This window comes from Pelophylax lessonae (genome assembly GCF_965119305.1).
Source record: "Pelophylax lessonae genome assembly, chromosome: 4".
NCBI classification, from domain to species: Eukaryota; Metazoa; Chordata; class Amphibia; order Anura; family Ranidae; genus Pelophylax; species Pelophylax lessonae.
The window spans coordinates 424,026,533-424,042,335 of record NC_138771.1 but is presented as its reverse complement, the minus strand read 5'-3'; the positions used below and the strand labels follow the sequence as shown (position 1 = coordinate 424,042,335).

The 15,803-nt window shown below is 41.7% G+C and overlaps 1 protein-coding gene across 2 annotated transcripts in view; it reads left to right on the top strand.

The window, feature by feature from the left end:
• The first annotated feature begins 4,038 nt into the window (after positions 1 to 4,038).
• Positions 4,039 to 15,803, top strand: part of C1QTNF2 (C1q and TNF related 2) — a 110,660-nt gene continuing 98,895 nt past the window's right edge. For both annotated transcript variants that reach the window (XM_082256864.1, XM_082256863.1), the window contains exon 1: positions 4,039 to 4,224. The gene's annotated coding sequence lies outside the window, so the exon portion shown is untranslated. The remainder of the gene's footprint in view (positions 4,225 to 15,803) is intronic.

Sequence of the window (15,803 nt, the reverse complement as noted above, 5' to 3'; positions counted from 1 at the left end):
GCGCTCCCCATCACCGCATGCATTCCAGCCTACATCCACTGCTCCACATGGCCTTTTGCCCTCCAGCTAGTATCCTGTATTCACAGAACTGCTAAAGACTCTAATTCCTGTGTTCTGCTGTACCCAGAAACTACATCTGCCTAAGATTGCTGTATCTCCTACTCCTGTGATCCCAGCACACCTATTGCTGCAAGAGAGTCTCACTAGTTTATCTGTGTCTGGTCTGTAGCTGCCTGTTGAGTCAGATGGCTGCAACTTGGCTCCATGAGCAGCAAATTATATTGCACAGAGTGGTTCCTTACCTGCTCTGTGGCGGGCCCCTCAATCACTGTCCGCTCTTTCTTCTTCTGAGTTCCCCCTTATCAACCCAGGGACACTTGTGTGGGCGCGCTCCTGATCTTGACTGTGTGTGTCCATAAACAAACACAGCGCCAGTAACCCCCTCACCCTAATCACAGAAGTTTGACTGACAACAGTGGGATCCTATGGCTCCTGCTGCTCTTAGTGTCTCCTGTTAAAGCAAGGAAGAGGAGAATAGTGCTGCAGCTACAACAGCACTTGATCTGTGAGAGAAGTCAGGTGAATGTTTAGACAAACAAAGGAAAGGGCACAAAGGCCTAGTGTATCACTGTCTTCATTTAATAAATTAAAACAATTGAATGCATACTCACAAAAGCCAAGGTATAAAAGCGTTGTACAAAACCCAGGAGACAGAAAGGTGCGCCAAAAGCTACTGGCCAGATCACCAGGTTAAAACAGATGGAAAAAAGCCTGAAAAGAAGAAACCCTATGCAGCTACCACATCTAATGATTGGTAAGCTGTAATATATTTCATTTTTTGTTTTGGGTTTAATACTGCTATAATGCAGAGAATGCAATTAATTGGTTATAAACCCTTACATATACCAAGTATAGTGATTATCATCAGGTGATACACAGAGATTATACAAAGCCTCATATGTAAGGTGTACCTGTTTATCTGCAGCTCTCGCTACTCTATAGGCTTCTACAATACGCATTTTACATGCATCTCTCGGTTTTGAAAAGCAGTGGGCAGGAATCTGAAGTCTTACACTGCAGAGCTTATTGAAGGGAAGCGACACACACCCTTGCTCACATTACACAGAAACATGCACAGTTGTGGCTGTCAATCATAGGCTGTGTGCTGAAGCCATCCTCCCCTAATTCTCTCTTGGAGTTGGGATAATCTGTCAGAAGTTATGCAGATGACAGAGGAACGAGGCAGCAGAGAGAAATCACACTCTTTGTGCTTTGGATAGAGACAAGTACACAATATAGAGGAATGTGCTTTGTTCATATATTATGTCTGAGGTTACAACCACTTTAGGGTAAAACACTATTTTGACTTCAGAACCACTTTAATGCCACTTTAAAGTAGAACTAAAGACAAACTTTTATTTTCTACATTCTGAGTATCGTCAGGGAGCATTATAACCCCTGTCAACTTTGTTTTTTGCTATCTGTGTCCCATTGGGGAGACTTACGTTTGCTTCCTGTCCTATAGCTCAAGCAGAAAGTGAGAGGAAAAGGAAAGGAAGGAGATCCCTAGTTGTCACCAGGGTCAACATAACTACTGTCCCCAGTGGATGTTTTCCCCTGTATTCCTGGTTCTGATGACAACCCAAAATTTGGGCCTTTCTTTTGATTTCATTTTTTGTATTAACAGTCACAGGACAAATGGAGAGGGTGAATCTCCCTAACACGAAACCCAGACAGCAATAATAACCCAACAGGTGTTCTAATCTCCTTTCCACTGCATCCAAATCTCAAAAAAGTTATGCCTTTAGTTATACTTCAAAACAACAACTTGAAAGATTTCCTGTCTTGTAAACATATAGGAGAATAGATCTCTCCAAATCGATGGAAATCCCTCTTAGTCATTTTTCACCAGGGTAAGTGTTCCATTTGGAAAGTTCTCCTATATTCCTTTTCTGCTGGCTACTCAGATTTTGGATTTTCTCATACGTTAAGCTCTGGTGACAAAGAGAGAGAGTGAACAAGTGGCAAAAACAGCATCAACCCCTCACCACTCTGTTCAAGACTAAAACAAAAAAAAGTTTTGGACTTCGATATACTTTAAAGAAAAAGTCTCACTTTGACTTTTATTAAACTGTTTGGTTCCCCTGGCCATAGATAGATCAAATCTTGGTTGGTTGCCTGCTAAACTGACCAAGATTCTATCCATCTATGGCCAGCTGTAGGGATCTTATGAATCACTAAGGTCTCACTCACAGCAGGCATCATAAAAAGTATTTTCTCAGCGATCCATATTGAGCAGTCAACTCATAATGGCCCAAACGAAAGCAGAAGAAGCTAACGTTGAAGTTGACTGTATTAACAGGGGAAGCAGCCATCAAAGCACAAGCACCACTTGTGCCCAATAATAACCCATAAGCTCGATCCTTATTGAGCAGTCAACTCATAATGGCCCAAACGAAAGCAGAAGAAGCTAAAGCTGAAGTTGACTGTATTAACAGGGGAAGCAGCCATCAAAGCGCAAGCACCACTTGTGCCCAGGCAGAAGCACAAGCCACCTAAGCATGAGCACAGGCAGAAATAGAAGCTGCACAGGCAGAAATAGAAGCTGTCCAGGCAGGAGCACAAGCTGCCCAAAAAAGAATGCAGGCTGATGCAGAAGCGGTTTAGGCAGAAGCCCAGCTAGAAATCCAGAAGGAAGGAAAAAAAAGAAGCAGCAGCATTAGCCAAGCTCACAGTTATGGAACAAGCTGCGAAAATACAAGAAGTCATCCATCATTGGATTTTGACAACTTCTGATGATCCTGCAAGATGGACATTGCAATTCGCCCTAAACCAGAACAATGAGAACACAATTTAAAGCCTGGTGGGCTATATTGGATTTTCGCTAGACATATCGTCTGGCGTTGAGGCCAAATAATTCAATCTTAGTCTCATCTGACCATAACACTTTTTCCACGAGGCCTCAGAATCTTCAAGGTGCGTTTAAGTGGCCACATGAGACTAAAATGTAATTATTTGGCCTCAACACCAAACTATATGTCTGGCAGATATCTAATACAGCTCACCATCCAAATAACACCATTCCTACAGTAAAGCATGGAGGTGGTAATATCCTATTATGGGGGTGTTTCTCTGCAGCAGGGACTGGAGCACCTGTCAGGATAGAAGGAAAAATGAATGGGGCAAGATACCATCAAATATTTGAGTAAAATCTGCTGCACTCTGTTAGAAAGTTGTCAGTAGAAAGAAGGTTTACCTTTTTAAAATGACAATGACCCAAAGCACACAACAAAAATGATCACACAGTGGTTGAATGAGAAAAACGTGAATGTCCTTGCATGGCCTAGTCATAGCCCAGACTTAAAACCCATTGAAAATATATGGAATGACTTGAAGACTGCAGTCCACAAACTACATAATCAAATTGAACTGAACTTGAGTGGGTCTCCAAAGAAGAGTGGGCAGATATTGCAAAGTCTAGATGTGCAAAGTTAATAGAGACATATCCCAACAGACTAAAGGTTGTAATTAAAGCAAAATGTAGTCCAACAAAATACTGAGATAAGGGAGTGATCATTTTCCAACTCAGTGATTCTGTGTTTGTTTTTGCTTTTTTTTCTGACATGTTGGGGCTATATCTTTCACTTAGATGTTATAATTTGGCCTAGTAAATACAACTGGATAAAACAAAAACTGTGCCTGTCTTCATTTCAGGCTGCAAAGCTGCAGAATGTGATAATTGCACAATGTTTTGGATAATTTATCACTGTGCTTGTTTTTTTTTTAAGTATCTGAATTTTATTGCACTAGAGTGGTATACTTCTCCTACTATTGCATTTCTAGGAGTCGAAATTCCATACAACAATCTATTTAGAAGCTAGATTTTCTATATGATAAATTCTTATAATCTGGATGGGGTCAATGTACTGTACGACCATCTGTTTAGAGGCTAGATTTCCTTTGTGACGTAGCATGTAAAGAGAGCTCAAAGCCAATTACAACATTAGAAAAATATGCTTTGGCAAAAGCAAATGAAAAAGTTCAGTCTGAGAGCTAGGAGTATCAGCAGATGGGACTACGCTCACATATTTTACAGAAAACAGCCTGGCGGTACAGGACGCCCCACTCAGATGAAGAATTTCACATACTCCTCAAGTGACGCTTCTAAAACTCTACAGCTGTTCATTTGAGTTTTTCCTACACTGATTAGAAAGCTGATAAAACGTGAGTAAACCGGGTACAGCACGTATCTTTTATATGACTTCAGGCCTGCTAACACTTGCATACTTTCCACTTGCAGTCTGGAGAGCAGTTTGTACGGAGATGATAAGCATCATTTCTGTAATATAGTGTTACAGTGAATAAGTATTTTCTGTTCCCTGAGAAAATTAATTGCAGTACAAAAAGTCATAAGCAAAGGAATGTTAATTAATATTTTTTGTTATAATGATACTAGTACAGACGCAGGCATTAATTGTTATGATACCCTTGGGGACCTACGTAAAACGTTCTGGAAAACATTTTTTTACTCTTTCTGTAATTGATATCTGTGTGTACTTTTTTTTTCCTGTGTGAGATATTAATTTATTGCTGTCTGGCTTCTAAATCTCTCAGGCCAATTTGCATGCATTCTTTGCAAGAGTTCATTCATGGCAGGAATTTTTTTAATATATTATGCAATCAGAAAGGACATTTGTGCTCATCACAAACAGATTGTACAATTTTGATCCACAGCTTTATCATATGGTCTATTCCCTGGGTCATGTGATGCATTATATGCATATATTGTTATACATTATTTTGTTACTGTGTTTTTTTTTTTTTCTTTTGGACTTTAAATAAATATGGAATAATTCCTTTTAGCATATTTTGTCTGATATGTTTGGGCACATTAAAATCCCCATTTCCAGGATTGGTTGATTCAACCTTCCCTCCCCTTTCCTTTCCTTGTTCCCCTTCCTTTTCCCCTTTCCCTTTTCCCCTTCTGCCCCTGTTCCCCTTTCCCACCATACCTGGTTATTTTCACACAGTTTTTAAATTGTACAATATCTACCAACAACTAAGGCAAGCCATAAAAGTATTGATTTCTCCATTCACGCTAAACTGTATAGACAGAGGACTCCTATAGTAATCTGACAGCTGGCACCCACGGCTGAACACCTGAACAGTGACTGCACCTGTCCTGCTCAGGCAGCAATTTTTCACCCAAAAGTTAATTAAAAATTTTAAAAAAATGTCAAGTCTGGTGGTGCAGATTGGGCCACCCAGAACTTGAATTTGAGTTGTGTATGGAAGGCTTAAGTAATGTAAGGGCCTACTAGGCTGGATAAAAAATACAATATTTTAGGCAGGTGCTCATATTGCATGATTTTGGTAAATTGAATGTTGATTGCAGTGTATTCTATGATGGTAATGTACATGGTGACTCTTACATTTATTTAATGGTGTTATAAGAGGTATATATGCCAGTACTTACAGTATAGTACATTGTAAAAGCAAAATAAAAACAATGCGTTTAGCCCTAGCGTTCAGTAAATACAGATGTTTTCCGTAAGATCAGCAGTATTCCACTCCCTGATGCTTCAGCCCAGCATATGTGGAGGATGAGTATCAGCATTCAGCAATGGTGATTATCAGAAGGCAACACCTAGAGATGAAAGAATCATGAAAAATCTGTGTTACTGGCTGTTTCATTTAAATAATGATTAAAAAAAAAAAAAAGCAATCCCTGAGGCCGAGTTCATCTCTTTGTGTTTTGGTAATGCGTGATACTGCAATGCACAGCAACGTGTGAATTGTGGTATGTTGTAGTGTCATTCCTTTTTGATTGGCACCCCAGTGCAAAGATGTGAACCATATTTGGGTTGTGAAAAAAAAAGTTGTAGGTCCATTAGAGCTTTGTTGTAGTGTATTGACATCCCACTCAAAACTAATAGGCTGCTTACTGTGACACTCATGAATGCCCAATAGATACATAAATAAATATACTTACTGTAAATTATTTTTTTTACATAGGTTGTTAGTCAGGAAAATACATGTAGTTCAGCCAATAACATAAGCACACACAAATAGAAAACCTCCGTATACACAATCCTATACCCATAGTTGATCCAGAGAAAGGCAAAAAAAAAAAAAAACAATAAAGCATTCAATTTGCCCCAGTTGGGGGAAAAAATCCTTCCTGATCCCCAATTAGGCAATCAGATATTCCCTGTTGTTATTGCCATTAAATATTAATATACATTTATATTGTTTGAATTTAGGAATGCATCTAGCTTTTTTTTTTTAAGCAATCTACTAGCAGTCCAGAACCAGTTCTTGTGGGAGTCTATTCCACATTCTTACAGCTCTTACTGTGAAGAAGCCTTTCAGTATGTAAAGGTTAAATCTCTTTTACTCCAGATGTAAAGAGTGCCCCCTTGTCCTCTGTAATGACTGAAAAATTAATAAATCTACACCAAAATCACCAAATAGATTTTTTTTGATAGAGTGTAGAGGGATTAGATTACCTGTCAAATTTTATTGTTCTCTATGCCCCCCCCCCCCCCCGTTTAGGAAATTTATCCTCCATTTGTCCTATTTACCATTATCATTGAAAGTGAAAGTAAAAAGAAAACCACAGATTTTGGGTTGTCCCCAGAAAAGTAAAAGAGGGGAAATCTTCCAATGGGGAAACTAGTTCTGGTGACCTGGGAGTCCCCAAGGAATTCACTTATTTTGCCTGTTTGGTTATGGGACAGAAAGTGAAGGGAAATCTCCGCAATGGGACACAGATGGCGAAAAAAAAATCCAACAGGGGTATAACCCTCCCTTACTCTATCCAAAAAAAAGTTTGCCTATAGTTCTACTTTAAGTTCAGCTTATCTTTCCTCATAACTGAGCACCTCCTGGCATCTTATTAATTTGGTTGCCCTTCTCTGTACTTTCTCCAGTTCCCCAATATTTTTTTTTGTGAACTGGTGTCCAAAATTGAACTGAACTTTCCAGATGAGGTCTTACTAATGATTTGTACAGGGGGGAAATGATGTCTTGCCTTTCGGAGTTTATACCTCTTTTATTATAAAAGAGTATTTTGCTAGCTTTAGGAACTTCAGCTTGGCATTGCATGCCATGATTAAGTTACCAACCAGAACACCCAGATCCTTCTCCACCATTGACTCCTCCAGCTGTTCTCCTCCTAGTATGTAAGATGAAGGCATGTTTTTACCCCCAAGTGCAAAACTTTACATTTATCAACATTTTTAAACCTCATTTGCCACATAGTTGCCCAATTAAACAGTGCATTGAGGTTGACTTGTAAGTTGGAGGCATCCTTTAAGGATGTTATTCTGCTACATAGCTTGGTGTCATCTGCAAACACTGAAATGGTACTTTTAATCCCAAACCTTCTATCATTTATAAATATGTTAAAATGAAAATGTCCCAACTCAGAGCTTTGGTGTACATCACTAATAACTGTAGACCTAATAAACACAGACTGAGATAATAATGAAATAACTGAATATTATCGCAATCACCCCGCGCTCAGGAAAAAATAAACATAAAACAATATGCCAGATATAAATACGTTAACCTGGCATATAGCTGCTGCTTTAAGATAATCAAAATGGTAAAAACATGTGCTTAATCCTCTTAAAAGTCAGAAAGTATGAAGAGTTCAACACATAAGCAGCGCTCAGCAAACCCAATGAAAGAGTCCACATATAGAGTCCACCTTTGTTAATGAGACAAAATCCACAGGAGAATGATATCCACGGATGAAGACACAAGAAAAGACTTCCACCACACCACGTGTCCCCCCTTAGGTATTGCTCACTCACCAGAACTCTTTGTAAGGAGAGCCTTTAAATATCCTCCAGATACACCGGATGCCGACCACCTTGGGATCCTTAGGCACAGAATCTCCCCAATCTGCATACCATACACTAAGCGATCCACATACTCCAGCACAATCCAGTATATCGGCAGTAAATATATAAGCAAAAGAAGGGGCTCATAGGGCAGTATGTCAACATAAATTTTATTGTTAAAAAATCCACCCTAACCCTCAATCTATGCACTTACAGCAATCTAAAACCAAAACTCTCATTGTACAAACAAATCAGCTGATCGAGACCTCACCGCTCCACTCCTCTCCACTGGGAATGCAGGGGCGCGGCCCCCTCATCCATGCATCCGGTCCCCTAATCAACACCTAGTTGAATGACAATAGCGAATGAATATTCGCTATTATCACACTGATTCTCCTCCCAGCCAATCAGGAAGTGGGTTGTGAGACCCCGTTCCTGATTGGCTGAAAAGAGAAGCGATTTTACTGGCCATTGGCCAGGAAGAGGGAGAAGACGCACATTCGGAGGAGGTGGGGGGGGGGTGGTGTACTTGCTGGCCGTCCATCCGTCTCGCTGGAGGCGGGGTGTATTTGCCTGCCGACCGTCCCACTGGGGGGGGTGGTGGATTTGCTGCCCCCCCCCCCAAATTATCATGCACCAGCTGCCACTGCTGTAGACTTTTACAGATTAACCATGTGTGGGGAACTGTGTTAAATGCTTTGGCAAAATCCAAGTACACTATGTCCACAGCCACTATTTTGTCTAAGTTTTTGCTTACCTCCTCATAAAAAGAAATCAGATTTGTTTGACAACTTCAGTCATTAGTGAATCTATGCAGACTATTACTTAAAATATTATTTTCTTGCAAAATCCCTTCTATATGGCATTTTATTTAACTCTTAAGTATCTTTCCGGTTATAGAAGTTAAACTAACCAGTTTATAGTTACTTGGTAAAGACTTTTATCATTTTTAAACATAGGCACCACATTAGCATTACGCCAATCCAGTGGTTCCATGCTAATCCTTTAGGATTTTCTAAAATTAGAAACAATTGTTTAGATATAACAGAGCTTAACGTATGAGACCCTTTGGGATCTAAGCCATCTGGTCCAGGTGCTTTATTCACCTTTATATTGTCTAAATGTTTCTGGACCATGTCAGTTTCGAGCCATTGTGGATCATTTGGAGCTATGTCAATATAAGGGTTGAGCCTCCCCATTTCATTTATTGTATATACACTGAACTGAAGAACGTATTTAATAAACTAGCCTTCTCTATATCCTCAATAACCAACTCAAAATGATCTAGTAAAAGGCCTACATGCTAAGACCTGACCTTTTTACTGTCTAATTATTTGAAGAATTTTGGGGGGTTTGTTCTACTCTCTTTTGCAACCTGTCATTCATTTTAAATTTTTGCAGACTTTATTTTCCTTTTACATATTCTGTTATATTCCTTATAACAATTAACTACTTTACGCCTGCCCACCGCACATATACTGCGGCAGAGCGGCCGCTCTGCGCTGGATTACGTACCTAGTATATGATCCGACACTTCCGGGCCTAGGGTGCGCATGCACACCACCAGCGACCAGCTAAGTGTCCGCCGATCTTTAGGCAGAGAGCCAGAACAGTGGTCTGCCTATGTAAACAAGGCAGATCGCTGTTCTGTCAGTAGGGAAGACATTGGTCCTGTGTTCCTGCAATGCAGGAACACGGATCAATGCCTTTCTCTAGTAAAGGCACCTCCCACACAATGAGAAAAACACTGGTTAGGCACACAGTTAACCCTTTGATCGCCCCCTGATGTTAACTCCTTCCCAGCCAGTGCCATTAGTACAGTGACAGTGCATATTGTATCACTGATCACCAAGCTGACCTCAATGCACTATTTAATTGGGCATCTATGGGTCAAATGAAATTGAATGTTGATAAATGTAAAGTTATGCACTTGGGGGCTAAGAATATGCATGCATCATACATACTGGGGGGGGGGGTAGATTTGGGGGAATCCATAGTGGAGAAGGATCTGGGTGTTCTGGTAAATCATAAGCTTAATAATAGCATGTGATGCCAAGCTGCTGTTTCCAAAGCGAGCAAAGTCCTTTCTTGTATTAAGATAGGTATAAATTCCAGAGAGAGAGATATAATTTTGCCACTGTACAAATCATTAGTAAGACCTCATCTGGAATATGCAGCAGTGGCGTAGCGTGTGTTGTCAGCGCCCGGGGCAAGGCAAGTAATTTGCGCCCCCTAACCTGCGGACTTTTAGTACTCCCAGAGTCCCTTCCTACAATAGTACTGACCAGCCTGATTCCTATATTGACCTACCAGTCCACTACGCTAACATACCTGATTCCTGTACTGGCCACTACACTGACCTACCTGTCAACGACACTGACCCTTACAATGACCTACCTGATTCCTACCTGACCACTACACTGCCCACTACACTACACTGCCCACTACACAGAGGACACCACCGCGTCATCGAGCCCTTACAGGGGGCGGGTCGGGGAGGATTGTGAGAGCTTAGAGGAGGCGGAACGGAGGCACATGCAGGGCTGACTTAGAAGACGGCGAGGCAGGCTCCAGAAGTGAGGCGGGGCTCTGCCACTGGCCAGCCCTGCTGCCGCACATGACAGTGTTGGCCCAATCACAGGGCGCGACCGGCCATCGTTTAGCCTGAAGATGGCGGCGGCTGAAGTGACACGCTAGGAAGAATTTTTAAAGTTTGCTAGAGTGACACTGGCGTGGGATGCGCCCCCCCCCCCAAATGTTGCGCCCGGTGCGGCCGGCCCCCCCTGCACCCCCCACGCTACGCCACTGATATGCAGTTCAGTTTTGGGCACCATTTCTCAAAAAGGATATCGGGGAGCTGGAGAAAGTGCAGAGAAGGGCAACCAAACTGATAAGAGGCAAGGAGGAGCTCAGCTATGAGGATAGATTAGAGGAACTGAATTTATTCTCTCTTGAGAAGAGGAGATTAAGGAGATTAAGGGGGATATGATCAACATGTTTAAATACATGTACCTTCCCAGCTTACCGGACCCGCCGGCAGCGGGGAAAACTATCCGGTCCCGGATCCTCAGAGACAGGAAGTCGAGTGAGGGCAAGATGGCCCTCACTCAACTCTATGGTCTTGGAGGACCGGAGCTACGTCAAAAGACGTTGCCTAGCAACAGGTTTAAAGGGCCGCTTTTTTTTTTTGCTTTTTTTTTTTTCCTCTTTCAACAATTTTTTTTTTTTTTTTCTTTTTTAGTGTAGTTGTGAGGTGTGAGGTCTTTTTGACCCCAGATCTCACAATAAAGAGGACCTGTCATGCCTATTTCTATTACAAGGGATGTTTACATTCCTTGTAATAGGAATAAAAATGATCAAAACATTTTTTTTTTTAAACTGTGTAAAAATAAAAAAATAATAAATAAAATAAATAGGAAAAAAAAAAAAAAAAAAAAATTAAAGCGCCCTGTCCCCGTTAGCTCGCGCGCAGAAGCAAACGCATACGCAAGTCCCGCCCACATATGTAAACGGTGTTCAAACCATACATGTGAGGTATCGCCGCGATCGTTAGAGCGAGTGCAATAATTTGAGCCCTAGACCTCCTCTGTAACTCTAAGCTAGTAACCTGCAGAAATTTTTAAAATGTTGCCTATGGGAATTTTTAAGTACCAATGTTTGGCGCCATTCTGTGAGCATGCGCAATTTTGAAGCATGACATGTTGGGTATCTAATTACTCAGCGTAACATTATCTTTCACATTATGGAAAAAAATTGGGCTAAATTTACTGTTTCCTTATTTTTTAGTTCAAAAAAGTGAATTTTTTTCAAAAAAATCGCATTTGGAAGACTGCTGCGCAAATATGGTGTGATAAAAAATATTGCAATGATCTCCATTTTATTCTCTAGGGTCTCTGCTAAAAAAAAATATATAATGTTTGGGGGTTCCGAGTAGTTTTCTAGCAAAAAAAATGATTTTAGCTTGTAAACACCAAGTGTCAAAAATAGGCCCAGTCTTAAAGTGGATAAATGGACAACTTTGTGTAAAGCGCTACTTGGATGTGAGGCCTATGTATGTGGCCAGGCTGTGAAAAAGTGTTACACATGTGGTATCGCCATACTCAGGAGGAATAGCAGAATGTATTTTGGGGTGCAAGTTTTGCTATGTACATGCGATGTGTTAGAAATATTGCATAAATGGACAGCTTTGTGTAAAAAAAAATGTGTTTTCATTTTCTTTCCACATTTTCCAAAAACTTGTGGAAAAAGATGACATATTCAAAAGACTCATTATGCCTCAAAAATTATACGTTGGGCTGTTTGCTTTCCAAAATGGGGTCATTTTATGGGGGTTTCCATTGTCCTGGTGCTCCAGGGCCTTCAAAAGTGCGATAGGTTGTCAGGAAATGATATGTGTAATTTGTGCTCCTAGAATGCCGGACGCTGCTACTCGGATGTTAGGCCTCTGTATGTGGCCAGGCTGTGAAAAAGTCTCACACATGTGGTATCGCCATACTCAGGAGGAGTAGTAGAATGTGTTTTGGGGTGTAGTTGCAAGTATACATGTGCTGTGTGAGAGAAATAACCTGTTAATACGGCAATTTGTAAAAAATAAAAAATATAAAAAAAAAATCTTCATTTTGCAAAGCATTGTGGGAAAAAATTACAACTTCAAAAAACTCACCATGCCCCTTATTAAATACCTTGGAATGTCTACTTTCCAAAAAGGGGTCATTTGGGGGGTATTTGTACTTTCCTGACCTTTTAGTGTCTCAAGAAATGAGATAGGCCTTCAGTACATCAGGTGTGATCAATTTTCAATGAATAGCACCATAACTTGTGGACTCTATAACTTTCACAAAGACCAAATAATATACACTTATTTGGGTTTTTTTTACCAAAGATAAGTAGCAGTATAAATTTTGGCCAAAATTTGTGAAGAAAAATGACTAATTTGCAAAATTTTATGACAGAAACAAAGAAAAATGCGTTTTTTTCACGATATTTTCAGTCTTTTTTTATTTATAGCACAAAAAATAAAAAACCCAGTATTGATCAAATACCATCAAAAGAAAGCTCTATTTGTGTGAAAAAAAGGACACAATTTTTGTATGGGTAAAGTGTTGCATGACTGAGTAATTCTCAGTCAAAGTGTGAGAGCGCTGAAAGCTGAAAATCGGTCTGGGCAGGAAGGGGGTGAAAGTGCACTGTAGGCAAGTGGTTAAAGACAACATTCTTTTTTTTTTTTTTAAATAATCTTTATTTAACAAGTTCAAAATTACATACAAAACATAAAATAGCAAAGTAGTACAGAAGTGCATTTAGAAAAAGGAACACAGAGAAGGCACAATCTGCATTATGTTCAGTCCGGACACCATTAGTGAAACAGGAGTGTCCATAGGGGTCAGTCAATCAGGCATTGTGAAGGCGTGTGCCAATATCGGCCAAACAGCAAGTACATCCAATAACCCCCAGGATGCGCCGTGTCTGTCAGTGCTGCCCAAAAAAAAGGGATCTCCGCAAAGGAGTCCGGAGAGCCCGACAGACACCACACATCGTGCTAACATCAGTGCACATTAGTATCCATGTTACAGTATATACTTCCACAGAATCAGCCACTGGCCTCAGGGAAGAGATGTTGAGAGAGAAAGAAAGTTAAGAAAAAAAAAGGAGACACAGTAGAGGGGAAGAGACAAGCAGGAAGGATAATAACAGATAGGGAAAGGGAGGTCTGGGTTAGGGGCGCGGGCCCCAGGTAGGAGAAGGTCAGGCTGGAGTCCTAGAGTTCAGTCTCTAATAATAGGTGTGTGCACATCTGAGATCTCATCAGAGTAATACTTCCACCCCATCCAAGTGTCTTTAAAGCGTTCCTCCCTGCCCTGCGATGTGAGAACCCGCCGTTCCGCCTCCATCACCAGGTTGACCTCCCATTTCCACTCAGAAAGCGTGGGGCAGGTGGAACTCCGCCAATGCCTCGGTATGAGGCACTTGGCAGCGTTCAGCAGGAAAGGAACTATACTACGTTTGTAGCGTTTGATTGAGGAGCGTGTATCATGGAACAGGTACTGAAGGGGAGTGCGGGAAGGAGGGGTAAGCGACAGCTTGGATACCCAAAGATGTACAGCGTCCCAGAAGGGCTGCAGTAGGGGGCACTCCCACCAAATGTGGACAAAAGTGCCCACCTGGCCGCAGCCCCTCCAACAATGGGGGTCCGAGCCTGGAAAAATCCGGGCTAATTTGGCAGGGGTCCTGTACCATCGGGCTACAAATTTATAGGCCGACTCCTGTATCCTGGTGCTAATGGAGGAGACATGGGTCAATCGCAGAATGCGAGAGAGTTGTGGGGGAGCGAATTCTACCACCCGCTCTCTCTCCCATTCCTTCATGAAATAGGGAGGCAAGGAGGAAACCCCACTCAATAACAATTTGTACATGTGCGACAGTAGATGGCGGGATTCCGGAGGGTCAACAAACCACTTCTCGAAGGCCGAGAGGCCAGTAATCGGGCGTGTAGCAGTCGGGAGTGTGCCGAAGAAGTCAGTCAATTGCCTATATCGCCAGTTGGACATCGGAAAATCGCCGAAGCGGTCGCGCAGAGTCGCTAGGGGTAGCAAAGTGCCTACAGGAGCAAATTTCCCGCAGTACAGTTTGCCAGACAACATTCTTTTTCAGTCTATAGTATATCTTAGAGAGCAGACCTCCCAGCCTAAAGCAAAGGCAACACTGACAAATATATCTTTTTGCTACCAAGAGACTTAACTACTTGTTTGCAGTCACCTCATTTGCAGTGCACAAAGCCAAAGTGATTCTAAAGAAATAACTCGGGAAATTACATCTCTCAGTAGAGAGAGATTAAAATGCTAGTGTAGCCCTTGCCTTAAAGCAGTCTTAAACTCAAAAACAAAAAATGTATTTGTTTTGCAGTTTTCCAGTTCTTAGGCCTCATTCACATATGGTGTACTATATAGAGTTGAGTGGACACCTGGATGTTCGGGTTCTTGAAGTTCAGCCGCACTTCACGAAAATGTTGAAGTCAATGGGGACCCGAACTTTTGGGCACTAAAAAGGCTATAAAATAGCCATGGAAAGGGCTAGAGGGCTGCAAAAGGCACCACAATGTAGGTAAATCCCCTGCAAACAAATGTGGATAGGAAAATGACTTAAAATAAAATAAAATAAATAAAAATTAACCAATATCAATTGGCAACTTGGAGTAGTAGGTGGAATAGGAGGTTGGGGTAGAGTCAGGTGGGAATGCAATGGGAGTTGAAGTTCTCATCACAGCCAAAAAGGATTCATGTCTGCCAGCAGTGTCACAGGGCCATGGCAACCATACATGAGAGTTGAAGTTCACATCACAGCCAAGAAGGATTCATGTCTGCCAGCAGTGTCACAGGCCTCACTCACAGACTCAGGCCAATGGCAAACCAAAACAGTATTGATTTCACCCAGTAGTGCCACAGGCCTCATTCACTAATTCAGTACCATGGCACCTGCAAAGAGGAGAGCGGTCCCGTAACAGCAACACAGGCCTCAGGTCAACCTGCAATGGAAGAGGTCATTATCATTTATGTAGGCCCCTGACACCCAGACAGAGGAGAGAGGTCCCATAGCAGAAAATCAGGCTTCATGTCACCCAGCAATGGAAAAGGCCATTTTCAGTTATTTAGGCCCTAGCAGCCAGAGAGAGAGGTCCCATAGCAGAAAATCAGGCTTGATGTCATCCGCCAAAGCAGCAGGCGATTAACTGAATTTTAGGCCCCTGACACCCAGACAGAGGAGAGGTCATTTGACAGCAAAAAGAGGTTAATGTCACGCACCAAAGCAGCAGGCGATTAACTGAATTTTAGGCCCCTGACATCCAGACAACTTGGAGGAGTAGGTGGAATAGGAGGTTGGGGTAGAGTCAGGTGGGAATGCTATGGGAGTTGAAGTTCTCATCACAGCCAAAAAGGATTCATGTCTGCCAGCAGT